The 25,832-nt window shown below is 32.5% G+C and overlaps 1 long non-coding RNA gene across 1 annotated transcript in view; it reads right to left on the bottom strand.

The window, feature by feature from the left end:
• Positions 1–5,230: 5,230 nt before the first annotated feature.
• The window catches only part of LOC117170581, a 74,647-nt gene continuing 54,045 nt past the window's right edge, over positions 5,231–25,832 (bottom strand). The window contains exon 3 of the long non-coding RNA XR_004466825.1: positions 5,231–5,609. This is a non-coding gene — a long non-coding RNA (uncharacterized LOC117170581). The remainder of the gene's footprint in view (positions 5,610–25,832) is intronic.

Below are 25,832 nucleotides of genomic sequence, written 5' to 3'. Positions count from 1 at the left end.
AGACGTCATTGCCTCTGTAAGTGCTTATTTTGAGGAACTTCCGAAAACGCACTTTTCTGAAGGATTAAAAAAACTTGAACAGCGATTGACCAAGTGTATAGACCTCCAAGGAGATTATGTTTAAAAATAAAAAAAAATTTACCCAAAAAAAATTGTTTTTATACTTCATTTCAAGGACTTATTGAACTACCCTCGTATCTTCTGTAAAATTCGTAGTTTTTCACTTATTTCCTTTTACCGTGTGTATGTCGTTTAGTCCGGCATAAATGTCAAAATAAGCTATCAGTGATAAGTTTGGTAATTATTTATATTATTTTTATTGTAGTGGCAGTATATTTACCTCACACTAGACATCCATTATCTATGATTATTATCGTAGTAATTCACAGATCTCGGAATTACTCTCAGTATCCACTCAGTACTCGATACTTTAAAAATATATAAAGAATATTAAAAATTTTTTATTTTAAGTTGTATTTTTCTTTGCGTTACCATCATTACTGTTGTTTAAGTATATAACTACCTAAAATTGTACTTCCATTATTGCTTAATAATGGATTAACTCGTTCAAATCAGCATCAATGTTAATCCTTTGAAACACACTACACAATCTTCATGCTAACCTCACAAAAATTATGTAAACAAATTAACGCCCCGAAACACCTGCCTCTTTTCCGATTTCCCGTCAATTTTTGTTTAAGAGTTTCCTTTTGAACGAAGGTCCTATACATTACAATACAATACAAAGTATTTCGGTACTCATTTATAACATTATTTCATAAATAAACGATATTTCCTTATATAAAACAGCCTAATTAACAAAAACCTAAAAATATCTTCAATAAACAATTACCTCACTAGCGTGACTCCACTAAATTGTGACATGTTTTGTTAAAGGGCAACTTTTTTTAAATATTATAATAACGGGTTGAAAATTCGTCTGTTTGGTTTAAAAATCCATCTCTTTTATATAAATTTTATTTTTGTGATTAAAAATGAAACATTCTGGTTGATGATTCAATAATTTGATTGAAAATTCAACAATTTGATTCAAGTTATTTTTCTTTCTTTAGTAGAAAATCTTTTTTGCTCATACAATACAAAATTTATTAGAAATTTCTTCTTTTTTAGATGACTTTAACTGTATTTGATTCAAAATGATTGAAATAACAGCTATTATATTTTTTGTTGAGAATTCATCTTTTTATTAAAAAACTAAAGTCCTTGCTCAAAAATGGAACTACTTCTTTAACAATTTATTTTAAAAATCATCTATTTAGTCGAAAATGCAATATTTTTACTTGAAATATTGAGAATATGAAGCATTTCAATTTGAATGTAATATAGTTTTGGCTTATAAAATATTTTTTCTTGAAATTTTAGGAATTATTTCACCATTAGAATCTAGAACATTCATTTCTTAAATTTGAGTAAGAATCTTGGAACATATTTTAGAATTTTTGATCGATTTTTGAAACTTTGGGGTAGAAAAAGAGTGATTTCCCTAGCAGCTAGGAGGATAAAGCTTTGTGTTGCAATTATTTACTATCAGAATCTACAATATTCATTGTATAGGTTTTAGATAAGAAACTTGAAAGACATATAATTTTTTATCCATTTTTGGGCCTTAAGGGTTGGAAGCGACTGACTTTTCGGAGGCTAGGGGGATAAAATTTTTTTTAAATTATTTACTATCAAAATCTATAATATTCATATCTTATTTTTTAGGTAAGAAGCCTTCAAACATTTTAGCATTTTTTATCGATTACTAGCTGCGCCCGGTGGCGGCGGCTTAGCCGCCGCAGAGTGAGTATGCTTTTTATTGCTGTTTTTCGGTTGAAAATTGGTCGTACCAACTCAGAAACCTTCGTGGGCTCATGCACAACAACTTTTCTAAAGATCATCACATGATCAAATACATAGTTTACGATACTATAAAAGACATACAAACATTCATTTATATATATATATATATATTTACACTTAGTGGTTGAAAACGACGCTTTTCTCCTGCAGCTGGGTAAAACATTTTTTTTATTTTTCGTTGCATAAATCGTTAAGGAAAAATTAGAAGTTAATATTGTCAAAAAGAAATTCTTTCAGAGCGCCTTTTTTCTATAATTTCTTGACTTTCTGTTTATGTTTCTTAAGAAATAAATCTCCACCTTGTAAAAAAGGGGGGGGATGTGCAAATTTAGGTCAAAATTTTCGATTTTAGATTTTCCAGAGGATTATTTATATTTATGGCGAAAAGGGGACTAGGTAAAAAAGGGGACGGACTGTGATCCATGAAATTGTAGATTCACGAGATTCAAAAATAATTAAAAGAATATTTCGAATAAAAAATCTGTGAAACTGCTAAGCTAAATTTGTAAAATAAAATATTATGTAGATTGAAATTTAGCGCATGAGTGTATCAGACAACTGCCGCAATAGGATATAATCGTGTAGTAGTATTAAAATGCACACGATTAGACAGTAATGCTACCAATCCCTCGAATCAGAAATCCTTTGATATTAATTAATGGATGAAATGTGTAGACAGTCAATCAAACTGACGTGGCTTTAATAAAGTAATAGACTTCTACGGTTCATTATGCAAACTCGCACGTTTATTGATCTTCATATGATATATAAATTACATATCTACATATAAATGGAATAATTGATTTTAAAAACCCCATCGAAATTCAAATCGTGCAAATTGAATCTACATGGAAATAATAAAATGCTTTCACTTTATTTGCCGTTTTAGATTTTTAATATTTTTAAATTTATAAGATTGATAATTTGATCAGAATATATCGAAATTGTATAAAACTGTAAGGACTCTAAAATTTTTTTTAATGTAAGACAAATTCTTAAGTAAAAATTTCGTATTGTCCACAAGCCCCAAAAAAGTTTCGTGAATCGGAAATTATTACATTGTGGTAATTCCACATAATTACCGTGTATTACATCATGCCATACTTTGGTGCTAATTTTGTGCTAATTTATGCAGAAAAAATTCGTGCTCTGTAAAGTTTTTTCTTAAAAGGTCGTAGTGCCAACTTTACATGAAGCTACAACTTCCATAACTAAATTTAGATCGGAAAATTCGAATTTCCACTTGAAATGGAGCTTAAAAATTAAAAGAAAATCCCTGTTGCTCGTAGCATACCAGAATTTTTTATTTTCAGGAAAGTTACTATCTGGAAAATCATAAGAATATAAGTCACCATAAGAAAATTTGAATTTCCACATGAACTCTAACTTTAAAATTTTCTAAAAAAATTTCGATTGCTCCAAGGACGTCAGAAATTTTGAATTTTTAGAAAATTCCCTTCAAACTTTAACATTTTATAATTCGAAGAGCGCTTGCGCTCTTTGAGTAAGATTACTTTTTCTTGCTGTTGCGCTTGCGCATTTCGAGTCAGAATTGCTTTCCAGGACTGTCGGAATCATAACCTCACTTCATTATGATTTGACGCTTGAGAGACTGATTGTGAGTAGTAAATAGTTATTGGACATACACGAAGTGATAAGTTACCATAAATTACTGATAAATTACTATAAATTGCCGATAAAATTTTTGAAATTTTTGAATTTCTTCCAAAAACCTTCAGATACACTAAATTTCTATAAATTTTCGGTAATTTACAAATTTACAAATATTTTCCGAAATTTTTAGGTAATGTTTGTAATTTTACCATAAATTTCCAAACATTACCATAAATTTTCAAAAAATTGGTTTTTAATGTTTTTCAAATCGAAAATTTGCCGCATTTGTTAGAAAAAATATCGTGTGCTACAGGAGCTAAAAGTAGGCAATTGAAACTCTTGTGAAGTTTACAGTACTTGCCATCGGCTTATCTTCGGGTCGTCTCTAGCTCGTACAGCTAACTTCACACTCGTGTGGAACTGCCTACTTTTCAGACTTGTAGCACAACATACAATTTTTTCACAGGGTTTTTAAGTTATATCGACATTTAACTTGACCTAGCTTAAGTATGGTCAATATGATATATTATCTTTTAAATTATTATAAAAAATTATCTTAATTAAGCTTTCAATGATTTTCTGATATCTGCAGTTAATACGACCAGAATCAGGCTCGAAGCCAAAAATTTGGTTCGGGGGGGGGGGGGGGGGGGGGGGGGGGGGGGGGGGGGGCAAAACGTAGTTATAGTTCAGATTTTTTCACATCCATCGGAAAATGTAAGGATTCGCGGAATTTGGGGGGGGGGCGTCGGGCACTACGGCCCTGACCAGAATAATAATATTTCGTGTTCTTATCGTTACTTCTTATATTAGATAAGGTTTTTGAACGTTAAAGCATAAAGATCTACTAGTTCTAGATCTACTTCTAGAAGATTGATTTAATACTGGTAAAATCGGCTGTTGTATATATTTTGTACCATATCGCAGGAAAATTTGTTCTTAAAATGTGTATCCTGGGGTTTTTGTGGTCGCTGAATCTGAATATGAAGTAAAAATTCAAAAATCCAAAATGGCGTATCCAATATGACGGACGAAAATACAAAAAAAAACGGCTAGATTCGAATCAATCTCGGTACTTACGGGTATTTGGGGTCGCTAAACCCGAAAGTGTAGTCAAAATTTAAAAATTTTAAATGACGGACAAAAATATACGCCATTTAAAATTTTCGAATTTCGCCTTCAAATTCTGATTCAGTGACCCCAAAACCCCATTATTACCGAGATTGATTCAAATCGAGCCGATTATTTATGTATTTTCGTCCACCATATTGGATACGTCATTTTTAATTTTCGAATTTTGACTTCAGATTCGGATTCAGCGACCCCAAAAATCCCCCGAGTAAGATTTGAATGCAAAATGGAAGTAAGTTAAATAGGAAAAAAGAAGATTGCCGCATTTATTATAAGCCTATAAGTATATGTATCAACCTCCAAAAACGTGGTGGAACGCGCGACAGGATAATCGAGGTTTAACTATGGTATTACATTTAACACGTTGTCGGTTAACCAATGATTTAACTGAGGTTAGTGAAACCGGCTCTTAGGACTCGTAATTACTTAAAATGGAGAAAAATGTGATCCCCGTAAAATCATAGTTGTCAAAGAATTCCCGATTACAAAAAATAAAAAGAACATCAATCAATTTATGGGCTTATTGGGTTATTATAGATGATTTATTGCCAAATTTACAAAAACAGCTAAACCTCTTACCTTCATTTAGAAGGACGGAGTAAAGTTTAAATGGATTCCATTGGAACAGACTGCCTTCACTAGGCTTTTATTCTTAGTAGCGATGCTTCTGATTTTGTATCGGGGGCAGTCTTGAGTCAAGGAAATTTGAGTCAAGACTTACCAATTGCTTTTACCTCTAGGACTTTGAACGATGCCTTTCGTATTGTTAGACAATTTAAAGGATCCTGTTTCTAGGTTGGCCCACTGGAGAATCAAATTGAGCGAGTACCTTTATAAAATTGTTTAGCGACCGGGACGAATAAATTATGTTGCTGATGTCCTTTCACGAAATCCTATATTGAAGAATGGAATTTCACCGGCTATGGGGGATGACTATGGAGAATTCCCTCTGACAAGTACACATCATGAGGCGGTCCCCTGCGCTATAATCCATGAGCCTGGAGAAATTAAAGATGATAAAATAATTAAAAATTGAATTTTTAATGGTGATATTGAGGAATATTTCAATCAACTCCAGTATGGTAAGGATGTTGTGTAAATCAATGGGGGTGCACAGTTCCCGGCCCAAGATCTTGGTCTACCGCCGGTGACTAGTTTTACGGAACAATCTAGTCTGGGGTCTAATGCGGCTAGAATATATTTGAGCGAAACACTCGAAACAATCCCTACTGACCTTGGACACAATGACAAAAATGTTTTCTCCTGGCAGATGTAATTGGTGTGGATGTTATCATCCCTGAACCCATCGGCGATGTAAGTGGTGTGGATCCCTGTACCCATTCGGAAACTGGGATGCATTATCGGAAGTGTAGTGATTAAGGATTGCAAATTGAACATTCAGCCTTTCCAAGCGGCAGGCACCAGTTTAAATTGTGCAATTGGCAATACAGTTTCTCTGAGCCACTTCTTAAATGAACGGGGTGATCAGGAACCTGACCAGTAGTTTGGTAATGGTCTAATATATAAAAGTAAGAAGTTTTCTGGTAATAAAAATTATGAAAAATCTCTTGGGTTTGAGAGTAAAAAGCCTAACAATAAAGAAATTGGCTAATAAGAATTGGCATGAAAAGTGGAATCAAAATAGATAAACTTTTTGACATTACTGAAATTTGTATTTCTTATAGTAAAGATAAGATATATATGGGCAGCTCACTTTGTTTCTGCCGACGGTGGCCTGTACTCGGAAGTTAACAGGGAAAAAGAGAAAATTCTAAAATGGAGAAGTACTGGTTTTTTCTAAAAATGGAAGATACATTTTTAGTCTGGTGGTTAAAAACAAATTTTATGAAATTCTGTTTTTGAATTCTATACCTCCGATAATTCAGGCTTTTAGGAAGGCTGTGGAAGCCTTAGATATAAAAAAGGTAAAAATTTATAAAGTCAGAAATGGATTGAACCCTTTAAATTAGCCTTACATTAAAAAGGTGATTTCACAGGTGTTTTGAAATTCTGGATTATGGATGATAGTTTGCTCAGGAGAAATTATTAAACCTACCCTATTAAAGCGTGATGAAAGAAAAAAAGAATACCACGAGTCCGTGGTCGGTGGTCATAAGGGAAACTCTAAAACGTATTGGGCAATTAGAACCAGGTATTATTGGGAAGGGATGAAGGAAGGTGTTAAGAGAATTGTCAATCTTTGCACACACTGACAAAGAAACAAATTAGTTAGAAAGGTTACTCGTATGCCCATGATAATTACCGACCCATATAACACAAGAGTCTGCGACCAGCTTGCCTAAACCTTGCGATGCAAGGTCCGGAAGCTTGCATTGCAAGGTTATCTGCAATATTGAGAGAACATTGGAGGGAAATTCGTAGGCAAGTTTTATTACAAATTTCTTTTTTTAAGTACCATACATCATATGAATTTGTAGACACGTAAGACGGCATTCTGGGAGAACATTGAAAACCTATACAGTACAAACAAATACTTAAAGTTATTTTCGACTTTATTTCATATTTGACTTGAATTAAGGAAGTAACTAAATTTAAGTGTGCAAACTATCTTGAATAAAGGACTACCTTATTTTAAATAAGAAATCAGCATTTTTCTTCTGGAATAAAGTAAAGTATGCTCCGAAAATTCAATATTCAGTTCTGAAAGTAAGCTGAAGGTAACCTGAAATAGCCTGTAAGGCCTCCGTTACCGAAAATAAGGGAATATACCTTCTAATTATCCTAGTCGCGTCCTACTCTACTCCGTGTCGCGTTGGTTAGTCTCGGCTTTGGTACTATGTTTCTATAATTCGTGGAGTTTTAGTTTCACAGATTTAAAAAAGTGCTGCATAAAAATCATTTGCAGTTGCCAGACAATATTTGGATTATTAAACCCATCAAAACAATTAAATTATTACGAATCTTTTTACTTCGCAACGTGAGCGTCCTTCTAATACATTATGTAACGCAATTATCCGAAGATTTTGGACCGCACCTGCTCCCTTTATACCGTTTTTTCCATTTTTCCTACTTTTCCTGTACTTTTTTGCGAGTTAGAACCCAACTTGTATATTTTGTAAAACGTATAACTATATAAGAAGGGCTGTTCAGTGTCAGTTAGGCGTGAGAAATTTCTGGATTTTAGTTCGAATATTACCCTTAATTTCAGTTAGAACAGAGTATTAACTTAAGATTAAATTAGCTTTCAGTATACATACATTCTTAATTGAAGAGCATGCATACCTGAATTTCAGGTCACGCCTCCCTAAATTTCAGATAGTCCCGACCTGAATTTCAGGAATTTAAGTCCCTTAATTTAATTTTCAGATGTCATTCTTAATTTCAGAATGCCTATGCTTCTTTTTGACAAGCTTGCTACAAACTCTTGTGCTATATGGGGATACTCCTAAAGAACTATTTGAAAAAAATTAAACTTGACCTGGTAGGTCCTTTGCCTGTAACTTTAAAAGGAAATACCCATATTTTCACAATAGAATGTAATTTTTCTAAATACTCTGACGCAATACTGCTAATTAATAATGATTCTGTAACAATAGCTCAGGCACTCGCCGAGGAATTTATTTCACGTCGGAATTTGATCAGTCACGTAATGAAATCTATGTGTAAAATATTTAAAATTCGTAAAATACGATCTACCGCTTATCACCCACAGACCTTGGGCTCACTTGAGCGCAGTCATCAGACTTTAATAGAGTACATAAGACTTTTTAACGGCGAGAAGAATTGGGATAATTGTTTTAGATTTGTCATTTTTTCATATAATATAAATGTTCATGAATCTACTGGATTTGCCCATTTTATTTATTTATACTGATTGCGATCAATTAAACGAATTATTTCAGAAATGGGATGATCTCCATTCTTTAACTCGAGATAGATTACATCAAGTAATATTAAAATATAACGAATACTACGATAAAAAAATAAATCCAAAATTTTTCAAGGAGGGTTCAAATGTTTGCATAAATTAACACACATGTCAGCACATTTAATTAGCAGCATTTAAGTAAATAAAAGTTTACCTTGACGCTTAACTTTATGCTTATTGTGCTTGAATTTAATTCATGCTTTATGCTTATTGTAACATAAAAATTAATATGGTAAAATTATTCTGGAAAATTACATAAATGATATAAAGGGTAGAAAACTAAAAATCACTATTAATGAAGAAAAAAAAAGTAAAATAAAGAATTCTCTTTTATAATGAATTTAAAAATAAATCATCAATCAAAATATACAGGGTGGACACGCTGGGGCTTACATACATGGCGAGTTGAATGCTACCAGAATTGCATAACAGCTTATATATAACAGTGTATATAGTAATTACAAATAATAAAAGTGTTTAATTAATAATGAAGTGAGACATGTGAACTGAGAAGTAAACGTAATTTTTTTCTTTGCTAATACCATTATAGAATAGCTGCTGAGTGACAAATAGTATAAAATAGTAATAATATTCTGTGCTTCCAGTGGGCGAAGAGTGAATGGTGTTTAACGCTTATTTTTACTACATAAAAAAAGGTATGTTATGAATAGACAGGATATGTTTTAAATAAAGTGAATGAAATATTACATGCGTAAACTTTAAATTGACATTGCCTATATTTACTGACAGCGACTAGGGCAAACAGGTGAACCTGAACATAACCGCTTGAGGTTGTGAACGCAACCATAGAAACTCTCATAAACTTAATCCGAAGATGCACGGACTTGGCCGAATGGCCGATCCGAATGCAACTTTAAAGGCGCGAAATATGAAAATACCCCTGTAAAATGGCTTCTGCCCTGCTATTGTGCAATTCGGGTAGCATTCACCTGGCCATGTATGTAAGCCCCAGCGTGTCCATCCTGTAGAATTAATAAAATAAAATTAACCAAATAAGGAAATTAAAATAAGTTAAGAAACTTCCCTTCCTTCTGGTAAGGAATGTTTCTCAGTGTACAGGAAAATGTTCCCGTAACAATAAATGAACTTCATCATATCAAATCAAAAATAAGGATAATGATCTGGATTGGGGTTTGCTTGCGGTGCATGAGGGAGCATTTAAAAAGGGTGGTCGACTGGGAGGGTAATTGGGAGATCACCCTGCACCTTGCCCTTCCAGGAATCTACGCCATGCCCAAGGAGTGCCCTGAGTATGGGTATTTTGTTCATCAGATAAATCCTGCGGTATCATGCCTCCTGTGCTTATGTGCGTTTGAATCCGCTCTGAAAAGGATATTAAATTTGGAGCCGCCCCTGGATAACCTGGAGGATGAGCTAAGTCTGGGGGGTCACGTAACTCCTCTGAGTGCCCCTGTAGCAGTTCAGGATGACGGTGCGCGGGTAAAGAGGGGTCCCCCTGCGGGGGTCGTTCAACATGGGGTCATCGAGGCCGACGTGCGTGAGTTTTTGGAGGGGGGCCTCCAGGATAGTAAGTTCCTTGGGGTCGTTTTGCACGAAAGGGATTGCGAGTGCTCTTCTGGTGATTGCGCGTGAGAGAAGCTGAACGCTAAGTCAAACCCTTCTCTCCAGGGGTTATTCTATTGGGCAGAGATACTTTATTAAGTGAACAGTTAAGCAAATTGAAGATTCTAAATAATAACACTAATAATAAAAACTAAAATTTTTTTTATATCCTTGTAAGAATAGTTTTAATATAATGAGGTAGAAGAAAAAGAAGGGGGGGGTATAAGAAGGAAAATTAATATGAAATAAAAAAGCAATATTATTAAAAGTAACTGTAAACAATGTCAAATTATAACTTACCTGAGAGGTGTAAATTCAAATATTTAAATTACATTAAAAATTTAAAAAAACGGGGGTAGTCACATTGATCCATTAAATGGAGGGGGGAGGGAAGTTTGAATACACTTTAAATTTTAATCAGTCAGAAATGACTAATTGCCAGTCAATTTTGACTCATTCAAACAGTGCGGAATCGGCGACTGACAAATCAGTCAAAAATGACATTTTGAATCAGACATTTTGACTGACTGGCTTAATCAGTAATTTTGAGTGATTTTGTCAGTCAGTTTGAATAATTTTGTCAATCAGTTAGTCCGTAACTTTCACTGTTTAAATTAATCAATTCGATTAATCTAATCAGTCATTTTTACTGGTATAAACTGTACCTTTCACTGACTTGTCACTCTTGATTGGCTGAATCATTCATTTATGCCTTATTATAAATATTTAATAAAATGTAGGAATGCAATGAAGAATATTAACATACAAATAGTTCCCGTTTATTTACATATTTTTATTCAAACTATGTTTAGCCCGCATGTTAACCCCCTGTACATAAAGAACTAATAATAATAATGATAAATTACAATATTAATATTAATAATTTATTCTATATTGCAGAGTAAAATATTTAAAGTTTTCACTGAATTTTCAGACTTTGTGTTAGGCACTTTATACAGGGTGGACACGCTGGTGCTTACATACATGCCGAACTTGATGTTACCCGAATTGCACAACAGTAGAGAAGAAGCCATTATATAGGGGTATTTTCATATTTCGCGCCTTTAAAGTTGCATTTGGATCGGCCATTCGGTCAAGTCCGTGCATCTTCGGATCTAGTTTATCATAGTTTCCATGGTTGCGTTTGAGACTTCAAATGGATACAGTGTCAAAACAATATAGGTTATGTTACATAGTAATTACAAATAATGAAAGTGTTTAATTAATAATGAAGTGAGACATGTGAACTGAAAAGTAAACGCCAATTTTTTTCTGTGTCAATAACATTATGGAATGTCTGACGAGTGACAAATACTATAAAATAGTAATAATATTCTGCACTTCCAGTGGACGAAGAGTGAATTGTGTTTAACGCTTATTTGCGGCAAAAAAGGTATGTTATGAATATATAGGATATGTATTAAAGTAAATAAAGTATTAAATGGGTAAACTTTAAATTGAAATTACCTACATTTACTTACAGCAATCAGGACAAACACGTGAATCTGAACATAACCTCGAAATAATGACAGATCGGCCCGGCATGTTTATTATAATTTAGATTGATTATTCTTTACCAAAGAAATTTTTTGTGGTTTTGTATGTTTATCACTGACAGTGTCGACAGTAATAATTTAAATAATAATTACTTATTGTAAATTTACCAATCATTACTTTCTAATGAGTTTAATAAGTTAAACATTATTTCTGAATTTAATAATAGATTACCATTGTTTTTTTACAGATTGATCCTAGAAGAAATACACATCAGGAAATGCAGATTGAATTAGTGCATTTCGGCTTTGTGTGTTTCAATAAACATTGTTGAAAAATCTTTATCTCTGGACCTTATCACAAGACTGGGGATTGATCAGCCTAAAATTAATATTCTGAGTCATTTCGATGGTATAGGCGTATCAAAAAGATATCTCTAAGCACTTTAACTTGCCCGGAGTTTAATTAATAAAATTTTTAGGAATTAATTTTATTTTAGAAACTGTTTTCTCTCGTCCTCATCTCAAGATTTGATTTGATCAACCATTAAATTAAATTAGAGACTCGCTGAGGATAGGGGGGTATCAGTACTAAACCTTGAAGAGAAATTTTAAGCAGGAATTTTCATTCCAATTTTTTTTAAAATTATTTTATTTTCGAAATTAATATATCTGGATCTGATTTCAAAACTGGTATTTTATCAGCCCCTAAAATCAATTTTAAGCAATTTAACAAGCTCAAGTTTTAATTAATAAACTTTTTAGGGATTATTTTTATTTTAGAACATGTCTTCTCTGGACGTCATCTCAAAATTTCGTTTGATCAAAATAAATATAAGACAACCTCCAATTGAAAGGGTAACATCTGAAATAGATATCCACATATATCAATTTCGAAAATAAAATAATTTTTAAAAAAATTGGAATGAAAATTCCTGCTTAAAATTTCTCTTCTAGATTTAGTATTGATACCCTCCTATCCTTAGCGAGTCTTTAATTTATTTCAGTGGTTGATTAAACCGAATTTTGAGAAGAGATCCAGAGAAAACATTTTCGAAAATAAAATAAATACCTAAAAACTTTAATAATTGAAATTGGGACTTTTTAAATTGCTTGGAAATTTTTTGGTGCTCACCGATACCATCAAAATTACTTAAGATTGGTTTTAGGGGCTGATAAAATGCCAGTTTGGAAATCAGATACAGATATAGCAAGTTCGAAAATAGAATAATTAAACAAAAAAAATTAAAATGAAAATATCGGCCTAAAATTTTTCTTCTAGATTTAATACTGATAAAATTTTATCACCAACGAGTCTTTAATTTATTTTAGTAGTTGATCAAACAAAAATTTGGAATCAGGTCCAGAGAAATCATTTTCGAAAAGCGTCTTTAAATTGATTTCAGGGCTGCTCAAATGCCAGTTTGGAAATCAGATGCAGATATAGCAATTTCCAAAATAAAATAATTTTTAAAAATTTTGGAATAAAAATTGCGGTCTAAAATTTTTCTTCTAGATTTATTACTGATACACTCCTATCCCCAGCGAGTCTCTAATTTAATTTAATGGTTGAACAAATCAATTTTTGAGATGAGGACGAGAGAAAACATTTTCCAAAATTAAATTAATCCCTAAAAATTCTATTAATTAAATTCCGGGCAAGTTAAAGTGCTCAGAGATATCTTTTTGATACGCCTATACCATCGAAATGACTCAGAATATTAATTTTAGGTTGATCAATCCCCAGTCTTGCTATAAGGTCCAGAGATAAAGTTTTTCCAACAATGTTTATTGAAACACACGAAGCCGAAATGCACTAATTCAATCTGCATTTCCTGATGTGTATTTCTTCTAGGATGAATCTGTAAAAAAAACAATGGTAATTTATTTTTAAATTCAGAAATAATGTTTAACTTATTGAACTGATTATAAAGTAATGATTGGTAATTTACAATAAGTAATTATTATTTAAATTATTACTGTCGACACTGTCAGTGATAAACATATAAAACCACTATCCTATATATTCATAACATACCTTTTTTTGCCGCAAATAATCGTTGAACACAATTCACTCTTCGCCCACTGGAAGCGCAGAATATTATTACTATTTTATAGTATTTGTCACTCAGCAGACATTCCATAATATTATTGACACAGAAAGAATTGACGTTTACTTCTCAGTTCACATGTCTCACTTCATTATTAATTAAACACTTTTATTATTTATAATTACTATGTAACATAACCTATATTGTTTTGACGCTTGTATCCATTTGAAGTTTCGAACGCAGCCATGGAAACTATGATAAACTAGATCCGAAGATGCACGGACTTAACCGAATGGCTAATCCGAATGCAACTTTGAGGGCGTAAAATATAAAAATAACCCGGTATAATGGCTTCTTCCCTGCTGTTGTGCAATTCGGGTAGCATCAGGTTCGCTATGTATGTAAGCCCCAGCGTGTCCACCCTGTATAAATAGGATTCTATGAAATTATTAGAAATCTTAAGGGAATTCACTTAGCAAACATTTATAACATAATGCAATTTAAAAAGTATATCAAACATTGCTAGAGGAGATCCATTGTCGGCTATTTCGTTTTTCAATAAACTCGTCGACATCTATTCCGCTCTGAAAATAAAATGAAAAATCTGCTTCGCTTCGCGCTCAATGTTTTATTTATCTCGCGCTTCGCGCTCGATTATATATTTACCTCGCGCTACGCGCTCGGTCTTTATATTTTCGCACATTCTTGCGCAAACATTTTAAAATCAAGACTCAAAACATCCACCACTGTAATTTTGTAATTGTGAATTCTCTTTCGTCGAAAGAGAGTTTGAGCGCACCTACGGCATGCGACTGATGGCAATCGCACTTCGCACTTGGTCTTTGCATTTCTTCCACATTCGGGCACAGACCTTTTAAAATCAAAGGTGAACGGACCGACAACTGTAATTTTGTAATTTTGAACTCTCTTTTGTTAAAACTCTTTCGGCTTTAACGAACACATTCTCATCACGTATCTCGTGCTTCGCACTCGATTTTATCCAACATGTAAACTTTTCTACATTGTACATAACACTTTTGTATAAATTATAATACATTTTTATGTAACTCTGCCTGGGATTACTTATTTAAAAATTGCAAAATAAAAAGCAAATTGTATTTATCATGATTATTTTTGTATTTGTTTCTTAATTTGCTTTAAATTGTATTCTAAGCTGCTCTGAAACATGCATCATTTCAATAAATGTATATCATTGCAATTCATAATATGCATAAAAATTGAATCATACTAATTCTTATTTCCTTGTTTTTATAGTTTTTTTATTTTCAATGTTGTTTTTTACGATTGAATAAAAACAACTGCTCATCTGCATAGGGTCTAATAAAGGAACCTATACAGGGTCCTATATAGGAGCCTATGTCCTCTTTCGTCTTTTCTGCGCCTTTTCCAAAAAGTTCATTTTTGCATTTCTTATCTTATGTTTTACGATTAAAAGAAGATCTACTCGTCCAATCAAAAAATGATTAATAATAAATTTATAGATCTTTTTAGGCGAACAACTTTTGTCTCGTAATTTAACTTTGCACCTTGTGTCGTTTTTTCGAACAAATTTAATATTTTTATTTTGAATGATATTTTTTACGATTAAAGCAAAAACTACGTGTCCTATCAAAAATTATTCATTATAAATTTGTAATTCTTCCCAGGGCGCGCAATTTGAGCTTTTTTATTTTTTTCGTATCTTGCATAGTTTGACCAAAAATGGAATTTTTCATTATTTTTGGTACAATCAAATTTGGAATTTTCAACTTTTCGACCAAATTAAAAAAGTTGTTGTCGTAGTCCTGTAGGGATTTCGAAACGCAAAGTTTTTGTTCTCTTGGTTTTTTTTCATATCATGCGTTGTTTGGCTTAAAATGTTCATTTCAGTTTGTTTTTTTGGATTTTGAAAATGCTCTAACTCTGATAATTTTCTTTTTATAGAAAAAAGTCATGGGGATAAATTGTTTGAGTTTCTGAGTACTATGAACAACCGTACATAGAATTTTTAAATATTGAAAAAATGTGGTTTCCAAATTTTTTTGTACGACCAAATTTGGAATTTTCAACTTTTGACCGAATTGAAAATGTTGTTATTATAATCTTTCAGGGCTTTCAAAAGGCAAAGCTTCTCTTCTTTTGGCTTTTTTTCATATCATGCGTTGTTTGGCTTAAAATGTTCATTACAGTTTGTTATTTTTTTTTTTTTTTGATATTGAAAACGCTCTAACTCTGATAATTTTCTTTTTATAGAAAAAAGTCATGAAGATAAATTGTTTGAGTTTCTGAGTACCATGAGCAACCGTACATACAATTTTTATATCTTAAAAAAATTTGGTTTCAAAAATTTTTGGTACGATTAAATTTGGAATTTTTAACTTTTCGACCAAATTAAAAAAAATTGTAATCGTAATCTTGTAGGGCTTTTAAAAAGTAACGTTTTTTGCCTCTTGACTTCTTTTCGTATCATGCGTTGTTTGGCTTAAAATGTTCGTTTTAATTTGTTTTTTTTTTTGGATTTTGAAAATGCTCTAACTCTGGTAATTTTTGATTTTTAAAAAAAAGTCATGAGGATAAATTGTTCAACTTTTTGAATGCTATAAATAACCGTACCGAGAATTTTGGAATTTTCAAAAAAGTGGTCTCAAAAATATTCAAAATGTGCCCACTTTTTATCCAAAATGGCTGGCTAACAAACTTGACCTTTAGTTTAGGACACTAAACGAGTGTGCCAAAGGGCAATCTAATACATTAATCTTTTCGAAAGTTATCGTGTTCACAGATAGACAGACAAATAGACATACAAACATACAGACAGACACTTTCGTAAAAACCTGTCTTTCGGTTTCAGAGGGTCTCAAGACGTGGACATTTGACAATAATTCAAAAATTGTATAGTAAAAAAAGCCTTTCAATACTTCAAAGACTGTAAAATTAATCAAAATTTAGAAAATTATAAAAATTACAGTACATAAGTTTTAAGTAGACATTTTTTCACTTTATCAAATCGAGCTATGGTATTTGAAAAGATTTGAAAAGATTTCAAATGATTTCAAATGATGTCGAAATATTTCAAAGTATTTTGACGGGCTTTTATAAGATTTCAAATGATGTCAGTAATTTTAAAGGATTCCAAACAATATTATAAAATCCAGAAAAAATAAAGTTTTTTCACCAAATTTGAAATAACTAAACAAAAAATGATTTAACAGTTTTTCAGTTTATCAGATTGAGATATGGTATTTGAAAGGATTTCAAAGGATTTCTAAATATTTCAAAGGATTTTTACGGGTTTTTATTAAATTTCAAATGATTTCAGTCATTTTAAAGGATTTTAAATGCTCCCAAGAAGGTATTTTATGGAATCTAAAAGGGTTTTAAAAGATTGCATAGAATTAAAAATATTGCAAAGGATTTTAAGAAATATAATTAAATGTTATTTAATATAATTTGACGAGATTTCATGAGATTTTATAAGATTGGAGTAAAATTAACAAAAATTTATTTATATATTTTCAAGGATTTCAAAGAATTCTTAAATCTGAAAACTCGAAAACTGCTAACAATAAAATTTGATGTTTCAAGTAACATTATAATATTGATTATAGTATTGATATTTACAAAACTTCGATGGAAATCTAGGATATAGCGGAGAAAATAGTATTATTGCCTGGGAAGGTGCGATGAAAGAAAAAACAATTAAATGTAGTGCTTCGCGATTTATTACCAAAAGACGTCATCACACGCGCCGATGTTCATAAGGATGATAAAATTCCTAAAACTTATCATTTGTTTTATCACAGTGAAATATCCGCGTTCTACTGCCCAGGAGACCCGTGTTAAATTCCCGCCAGGGCTGATATCTTCTGACAATGTTTTTTCTCTTTCAGCTTAGAATAAAATATAAATATCTTATTGTATGCTTAATGTATAAAATGTATAGTGCGTGAAGTGAATGCGAATTTATTTTTATTTTGCTCTCTCGGCCATGGAAATTTTTCCTATTTTCTATGGAAAAAATTAGAAATGCGTATAGAATGAACATAGACAAAATGTTTTTACTATTGTGTTTTGTAAACTTCACATTCTGCCTTAGGCATTATATTAAGTTTCTTTTGGTATAAGTCCAATTATTTAGTCTTTTTTTATATTTCAATTGACATAATAACTTCAGAATTTAATATTCACAATAGTAATTCTTACAATTGTGAGTCTATATCCTGGCTTGCTATTGTCGTATTGTAAAAATAATTATTATACCATCTAATTTTATAACTGAAAGTTTCTCCCTGCAGTGAGACACTGTAGTGAAAATTATTTTATTAACTGAAAATCGAGGGGTTGCAAAAATATGAAAATTCGTTGGAAGATTCTAGCTACCCAGCCCCTGTATTTGGGTTTTATGTTCGTTAAAAAAATGTTTAACCGTTCACTTGGTTTATTTTATCGATTAACATCTTATATATATAATTTATAATAAAACATTTTTGTGATGTAAATATTAAAAATATATAAAAAATTAATAACGTATAATTTTAATAGTAAAAATAATAATATAAAATTTTAATAGAAATTAATATTTATATTAATTATTTATTTATACTTAATTAAAAAATAATTATTTATTATTAATGTTAATTGAAAATTGCATCGTTAATAACTATTAAAAAAGTGTTCTATCAAGTAATATCTAAAAACAAATTTCTGGTTGTTTTTGTATAGGAAAAACCACTCTTTACTTTCTTCTAACATAAAATGACCGATTTACTTGTGATTTAGAAAATGACTGAAAAATCAGTCACTTTGTTTGACTGGGAATCAGTGTTTTTGAGTGACTAATTAAATCAGTCAAAACGACTGTTTGCCTGTCAAAATGACTGATTCGCAAGTCAAAACCTGCTTAGTTGAGTCAATGAGTCAAATTTTGACTGAATTAATTTTAGAGTGTAGAATCGATAATATGCGAAATAAAATTATCTCTGTATAGGAATTTTTGGTTTCTCAATTTATTAGGTAAATGATACCAACTTTCTGTTGGATTATGTAATTATGAAAATTTTAGCGGTAAACTCTCTTACTAATGAAAATTGTATAGTCTGCCTCGCTCTTTCTCGCACTAATTATAAGCCTATAACTATATGTATTAACTTAGTGAGAATTATACGCAAAATATTAATTTTTCATGAACCATTCAACATCACATGTAATATTAGGAATCTTCAATTGTTAATTATTCAATAATTGGCAATTAAATTTTGATATGGTTGTAATCTTAAGAATTTTTGCCTAAGTTCTTCACGAAAATCAATAATCTAAAACTATAGTCGAAAGCAAGTTTAAACAGGAAAAATGCATACTTCATTTATTTAATTGCTTGAAATTAAAGAATCTCCCCGTGTAGAAATTCAAATGGGGAACTAGTCTGGTTCTCGACCAGTCGACCCAACCTTAAGTCGGGTCATCTGACTAGACCCCGACCAATAGCGTCACGATAGAGCATTCGGGGGGGTGGGGACTAGACAGATGACCCGACTTATCCTAGTTGGGGCCTGATCGGGTACTAGTAGGGGTCATATGATAATACATCCGCGTCGAATATTAACCAAACCCCAAAAAAGTTGTGGAACATCCTCTGAAAGTTCGTCAAAATACTTATTATTTACAGAAATCTCCATAAACTTTTTTCAAATATTTAAAAGTGCTTAAATTTACCCAAGATTTAATAAGGAACAATATCCTACGCTTAAAAATACATAAATTTATGCAACTAAAATTCCCCAAAATTTGTGGAATATTAATTTTAAAAATAAACTTCAGCTGGAAGGCAGCAATGGAAGAGCTTCGCTCGGAAGGAACCGCCATGTTGGTCACAGTAGTCTCTGCTCCAGGTAATTATGCTTCGTTACGTGTGGACTGCTGTCTTAAACACTCGACGCATCATTTCTGTTGCGCGGGAGGCGGCTCGTCGCGCCCTCGCGGATTTTCTTTAAAGCTACCAGTCCAGAACCGCAAAACTCAAATGAAGGTGGTAGCGAAATCTAAACTGTACCGTGATTAATAGTTTACTACTAGGATACTGCTCTTCACTGATAATTCAAAAACTTTTTCTCTTTCCAATATCAACTACATGAAGGATTATACTTTATTTACATATGGCAAACCTTTCAGATCAATTTAAAAATAAGCATATGTACAAATTTAGAGTCTTATGACTTTCGGCAGACTTTTCACCTGCATCTATATGTATTTTTTCAATATGGATTTTCTTAAAATTTTATACGAAGGTATTTATAAATGTTCCTAGAAATTCGCGATTTTCTAAAAAATACTACAAAAAAATAAAATTACGTCTTTTTGAAGATTTTGATCGTTGTTTTTATAAAAAAGTTGATTTTCGTACAAAATTATTAACTTAATAATTATTTATTAAGTATATTTGAGATGAATTTAACATAATTAAATCTTTTCTCCAAAAAACGGTGCAAAATTATTGTTAAATATATTCTTAGTGTTTTAGAATAAAAAATCATTACGCTTTTTTAGATATTAACTCATTTGATAAAACCTCGCCGAAAACTCAAACATAAGAATAACCCGACCAGAGCCCCACTAGCTCCCGACCAGAGCCTGAAGGTTACCCGCACGGAAATTAGTAAACAAAAGTGCTCGACTAGCCCTTGACCAACCACCGACCAGGTTTCGACTGAAATTTTGACAACAAAAAGCCCAACTAGTCCCCGATTAGTCCCCGACTGGGTAGTTTGTCAAAATTAATAAACCGACTAGCCCCCGATTAGTACCTGACTTGTAATAGGGCCAAATGGGGGTATTTCCACACCGGTCTTCGATTTTTTAAAATATTTCGTAAATTCTTAAGAAAGACTATCATTAACGCTTTATTCTTCATACTTTCTGGCAATCTTCAAAAATATAAATTATATCTTGCTGACAAGAATTCTTGACACGTCTACTATTTTAAATTAGTTCAAATTGAAAAAACTCTAACAGGACTAAACTTGTTGCCGTCTTGTGAAATTCGCACGCCTAAAACAAGGAAGATGTTTCGGATAGAATTAAGTGAATAAATATTTAAGATTATTAAACTAAGATTAAAAATGTATAAAATCATTTCTTGCGAAAGTAGTTTATAATCAGTTATAATTTCAAAACATCGAATGTGAAACCCAGCTTTAATTCACGACTTATTTAGGTTTAAGTTTCATTTTGTAATGAAACAGAGCCGAATGAAATATGAAACATCTGTATACAAGAGTGCGATATTCGCGGCGAATCAAGAGTGAGTTTAGATGACGCAATGTCGGTTTCTTTAATACGCGATTTCGATACAACTTCGTAGAATAAGTAATCGTTTTTAGTGGCGTTGGAAATAATATTTTCATCGAATATTGTAATAGTATTTTAAACGTTTAATTATTATTTTTGAACTATAAAAACATAGAAAAAATTGGTAACATTGATAGCTTATAGCTGAGATTAATTTTAAGACACTTGATTTAATTTCAAGATATTATAGTTCAGGTTCTCGAGTCCTAATTTAATTAGCTAACGAATTTATTAATTTGGAATTTATTTTGAAGTTGTATTTTAAAACAAGATATTGGAAAATCACTCGCATGTAGATCCCTTCGGGCATGGCTTAATAAATGCACGGGAGCCAAAGTTTACGTGCTCAGCTTGCTGAGGCCGTGATTGTCCGGGAAATAAAAGATTTTCCCGAAAAAGGGCAAATTTTACGTGCACGTATGCATAAACATACATTTATACATACACATCCACACATGGAAACACATATTTTCAGGTATACACGTGCTTACGCATCTCTCCGCGATAGTCCTCTCCTTCTCTTTTTTTTTATCCGAACACACACGCTTCCAACTGGCCCTCTCTCGATCCTTTATTAATATCATTTCACTTTGTCTTTCTCTCTCTCTTAACATTGGCCTATCCCCCATACCCAATATCTCACACTTCAAACCTAATACATCATACACACACACATATGTATCCGTGGCCGTAAGGCTGTAGGGAAACGCTGCGAGAGTGATGGACAATTGGGGGTGGTCGAAGAAGTTAGGAGGGGCGAGCCTTTAAAAGATCTCGCACATTAGGTCTCGGGAACTTTGCGTTTGATATCGTGACGAGGTACGTGAGAAAACTTCGATATAAGTTCAAATTCTTTGTCAAGATTTAATATTTTCTTATGTTTTATATTCATTTTCTTATCGGTTAGCTTCGTAATTTTATAGCAATTTATCATTTTATTTTACGTTAGCGTGAATTAAAGCCAAATATGCTTTTTATTAATTTCGTGTTTTTAATTTCACAAAAATATAATATCCCAGATCCTGTAAAATTCAGAAGGTATTGACGTTTCTTGACATAAAAGGGGCCTAAGTATTATTTTTGCATAAGTTTTTATGTGTTGTCGCATTTGGCAGAGCTGATTTTTAGTTAGCAGGTTTGAACATGTAAGAGAAACGAGTTTTAACTTGTTTATTTCTTTTTTACACTTGATTGGTTTGAAACTAGGACGGCCGTTTCAAATTTCAAAATCGCTTCTTCGAAATCTTACCTCTACTTTAAATTTTAAGCTTTTGGGGAAGTAAGAAATCAGTAAAAATTGCTCTTATAAATAACTCAGACATTGTGTCTTCGACAACAAATTTGTTCTTCAAACTTTCACTTGGGTTCCCGTGTGGAAGTAATAAGAATTTCTCTGTTAATGATTATTATTATTCATAATAATAATCATTAATCCAAACTAGCCATCAATTTCGAACAACAAATTCGGAATGGACTAAGCGTGATAAAACGGAAATGCATAGAATGAGTGTTTCATCAGGGATTCATTAACAGTGATTATAAAAATAAAGAAAGTTAACCTTTATGCATAATTGGAGTATGATAATTTTATTGGAACCTTTTGTCATCCCAATTGCCTGGTCTGGTGATTTTAATCACATGAAATCACAGATGATCCCGCCGCATTTTGAACTGACTCTAGGAGAATCAACCAACCAAATGCTGAGGTGATAGGTACAACTGTAGCAGAGGCGACAACGCCATCCTAGGCAGGAATGTGCAGTAAAGCGTAAATGAAAATTTTTCACGTAAAATACATAAGTCAAGTATTTTACGTAATTTACTAGGTAAAATACCTAGTAAATTACGTGCCAACATGGCGGACCTATGGAACTGTGCATAACCTCGCTTTTTTAAATTTCCTGTACGGGCATTCGTAGGACTTCTTTTTGCAATGCCAATATTTTTAATTAAAAAATAATAATGTCAACTAAACTGAAACAGAGCAAACATAAAAACACTTCGAGCTAACATAAATTCCATGCGATGAGATTAATTTTAAACGTATACAAGTAAATCAAAATAATCAAAATCAACCAGATGGAGCGCATTGTTTTTTTTTGCAACATAATATTTAAGAATGTTGCTTGTAAGCATCTTCTGGAACACAGATATGCAATTAATTTTGAAATATTGTTATATTTATTCATTTAAATATTTGCAATTGATATCTATATATAACTAAAAATTTCTCATAAGGACAACCGCAGGATTTCGCCGGGAGCGGGGGCTAATCTGGAAAATTGCACCCGCTACCAGCGAAATCGCCGTAAAATTTCAGCCATAACCACGTCTCACGACCGTGAGATAGGTATATATATATATATTAGGAATACAGGTGGATTATTTTAACCTAAAAAGCCTTCGTAATTTGTAATTATTTTTCAAATTTATATTTATGTTTTTGTAAAAACATTTCTGTGGCGAAATGTTGTCACAGGCTTATACTGCCCAATATGTCGAAGGCATTTTTTGTTAGAGTTGGATTTTTATTTGATCATTTTGCACGAGACTGTCCCGGTATATATCATCAGTCACGGACGCATTTTTATAATGCAATCAAGTGATCTGATGAGAGCAGTCTGCCCAGACATATTGGACAAAGCCTGGTTTTTACCCCATCATTGACGGACTGGGTTACAGTCAAGTACACGATGGGGAGACCTACAGCTTAAGGTGGGTTCCAAACCACCAGAACCTCGGTAAACGTACATTGAAAAATTTCTAGAGGTACCGGCTCAGGGATCGAACCCCGGACCTCTGAGGTGAAGTCCGAGTGTCTAACCAACTGAGCCACATAATAATAATAATAATAATAATAATAATAATAATAATAATAATAATAATAATAATAATAGTATTATTATTATGAAATATTGATCAATTTAATATTTAATAACTGAAAAACTGTTCATATGTTTTTATATTCAATTTTTGAAAAATTGTACGTAATCAAATATAAACTGAAGAACCAACTTCATTATAATAAACTTATGTACCTATGTGATTTTGTTAATTCATTTCATTTATTTCAAGAATGTTTGCAATGGGCAACAAGTTTCAGAAGTTATATTTGTGGAGGGAAACGGAAGCCGCAGAAGGTAAAGTCCCATAGACGTGTAATATACATCTTGTAAGAAACTAGGCATGTAAAATGCCTAGTAATTTACCATAGAAAACTATGTAAATTACCACGGGTATTTTACTTACGGATCCACGATCCCCGGTTATAACACCGCTAATAACATAAGCCTGAAAAATGTGAGTGCTTCGGAGTATCATGATATCGCATAAATTCATTCAAAAATTATTGAAATATGAAAATTTAAAGACCTCGAGGATTTAACAAAAAATGGCGAAAAGTATACATCCAACCTTCAAATAAATTAACCCAATTGAATAAATAATCGCTGAAAGATTGACGATTCAAGAGATTTTGAGGTTAAGTTTTTTTGACAGCCACAGAAGCAAACAAAAGTTAAAAATTAAAGGTACACATTTTTATAATCTCAGTAAATAAATTCAAGGACTAAAAAATATTATTTTATTAATCTCTTTCATCTACTGATTCAAAACTTTAAAAAAAACTAATAATTTCACAGCCACACAAAAAAAATTGTCCGGATCTGGTAACAAGACACACGTATTCCTATGGATTTTGGGGCGCTGAATTCAAATTCGGTATCAAAAATCACCCATCACGTCATGGTTGAGCCATAACCTCAAAAAATGACGAAAAATCATGCACTGTGGCAAATAAATTTCAAAATAATGCCAGTGATGCAAATTTTCACTTCAAAAACATGTCGACAACTGTGAAGGATCAACCCTTGCCTGATATCAACTTATTTAACATAACTTTACCCAACAGAACCTGACCTCACATAACCTGAATTAACAGAAATTTATTGAACTACACGTAAAGCTCTGGAAGCATATTTCCCTGTAGCAAATGTGTGCTACATCGAATGGGTCAACTCGAGCCTAACCTAGAAATAAATCTAACCTAGTCTAACCTAACATAACCTCACGAAACACAATTAAACTAAATGTGTTGTCCCGTTGTGTTTGCGATACCGTTTCATTCACTTTCGGCTTAACCTACATAGAGGTTTAACCTATCCTAACCTACCAAAACCTAACCTAACCGATTACGCTGGCAACCCTGTTCTTGCGTACTTTCATATTTTGACATTAATATGAGTAAATGTCTGGAGTTTCGTAACCGCTTGTTGCTAGCATTATTCGCCTATGTCTGTAACCAGGGCACCTCCACGTGGTGACGGTGGACAGCGGATCCACATTGGCTGAGTCTCTGGGTAAACGGCGTTCATGCCGTCATGGCAGACACAGGTAAAACGTGTATTACGATGCAGAAAAAAACCCCAGTATCGGCGTCTGGTGAGGGTGGGAAAGCGGGCTCTTTGACGTCGTCATCATGCAACCGTAGCTCTTCATCAATGGATCACTTGGTTGGTGTAGTCTCATGCTACAAGGAAAAAAACCGCGAGCATTTCTCAATCGCATGCCTGCAAGAATAGCTCAGATTCATTCTGTTACATTTGCAGTAAATATGAAGTGAGCAGTTTGCGAAAATCAATCGTCGAGGAAGTGAAAAGTCTTTACGAAAAGTGTTTTGACCGTAAATTGCTGCACCAAAAAACAAAAGGGGTTCCTCACGTCATTTGCAATTCCTGCAGGCTTATGTTGTATCTTCTAAAAAATTCAAACAATGAAAAGTACCGCAAGTACTCTACACCAACCACATGGAAAAAACCCGTTATTGCGAAGGACTGCTACTTTTGCATGAATTCCGTCAAA

The sequence above is a fragment of the Belonocnema kinseyi genome, chromosome 4, assembly GCF_010883055.1.
Source record: "Belonocnema kinseyi isolate 2016_QV_RU_SX_M_011 chromosome 4, B_treatae_v1, whole genome shotgun sequence".
NCBI classification, from domain to species: domain Eukaryota; kingdom Metazoa; phylum Arthropoda; class Insecta; order Hymenoptera; family Cynipidae; genus Belonocnema; species Belonocnema kinseyi.
Note: the sequence above shows the minus strand (reverse complement) of the source record. Positions and strands in the feature narration are given on the sequence as shown.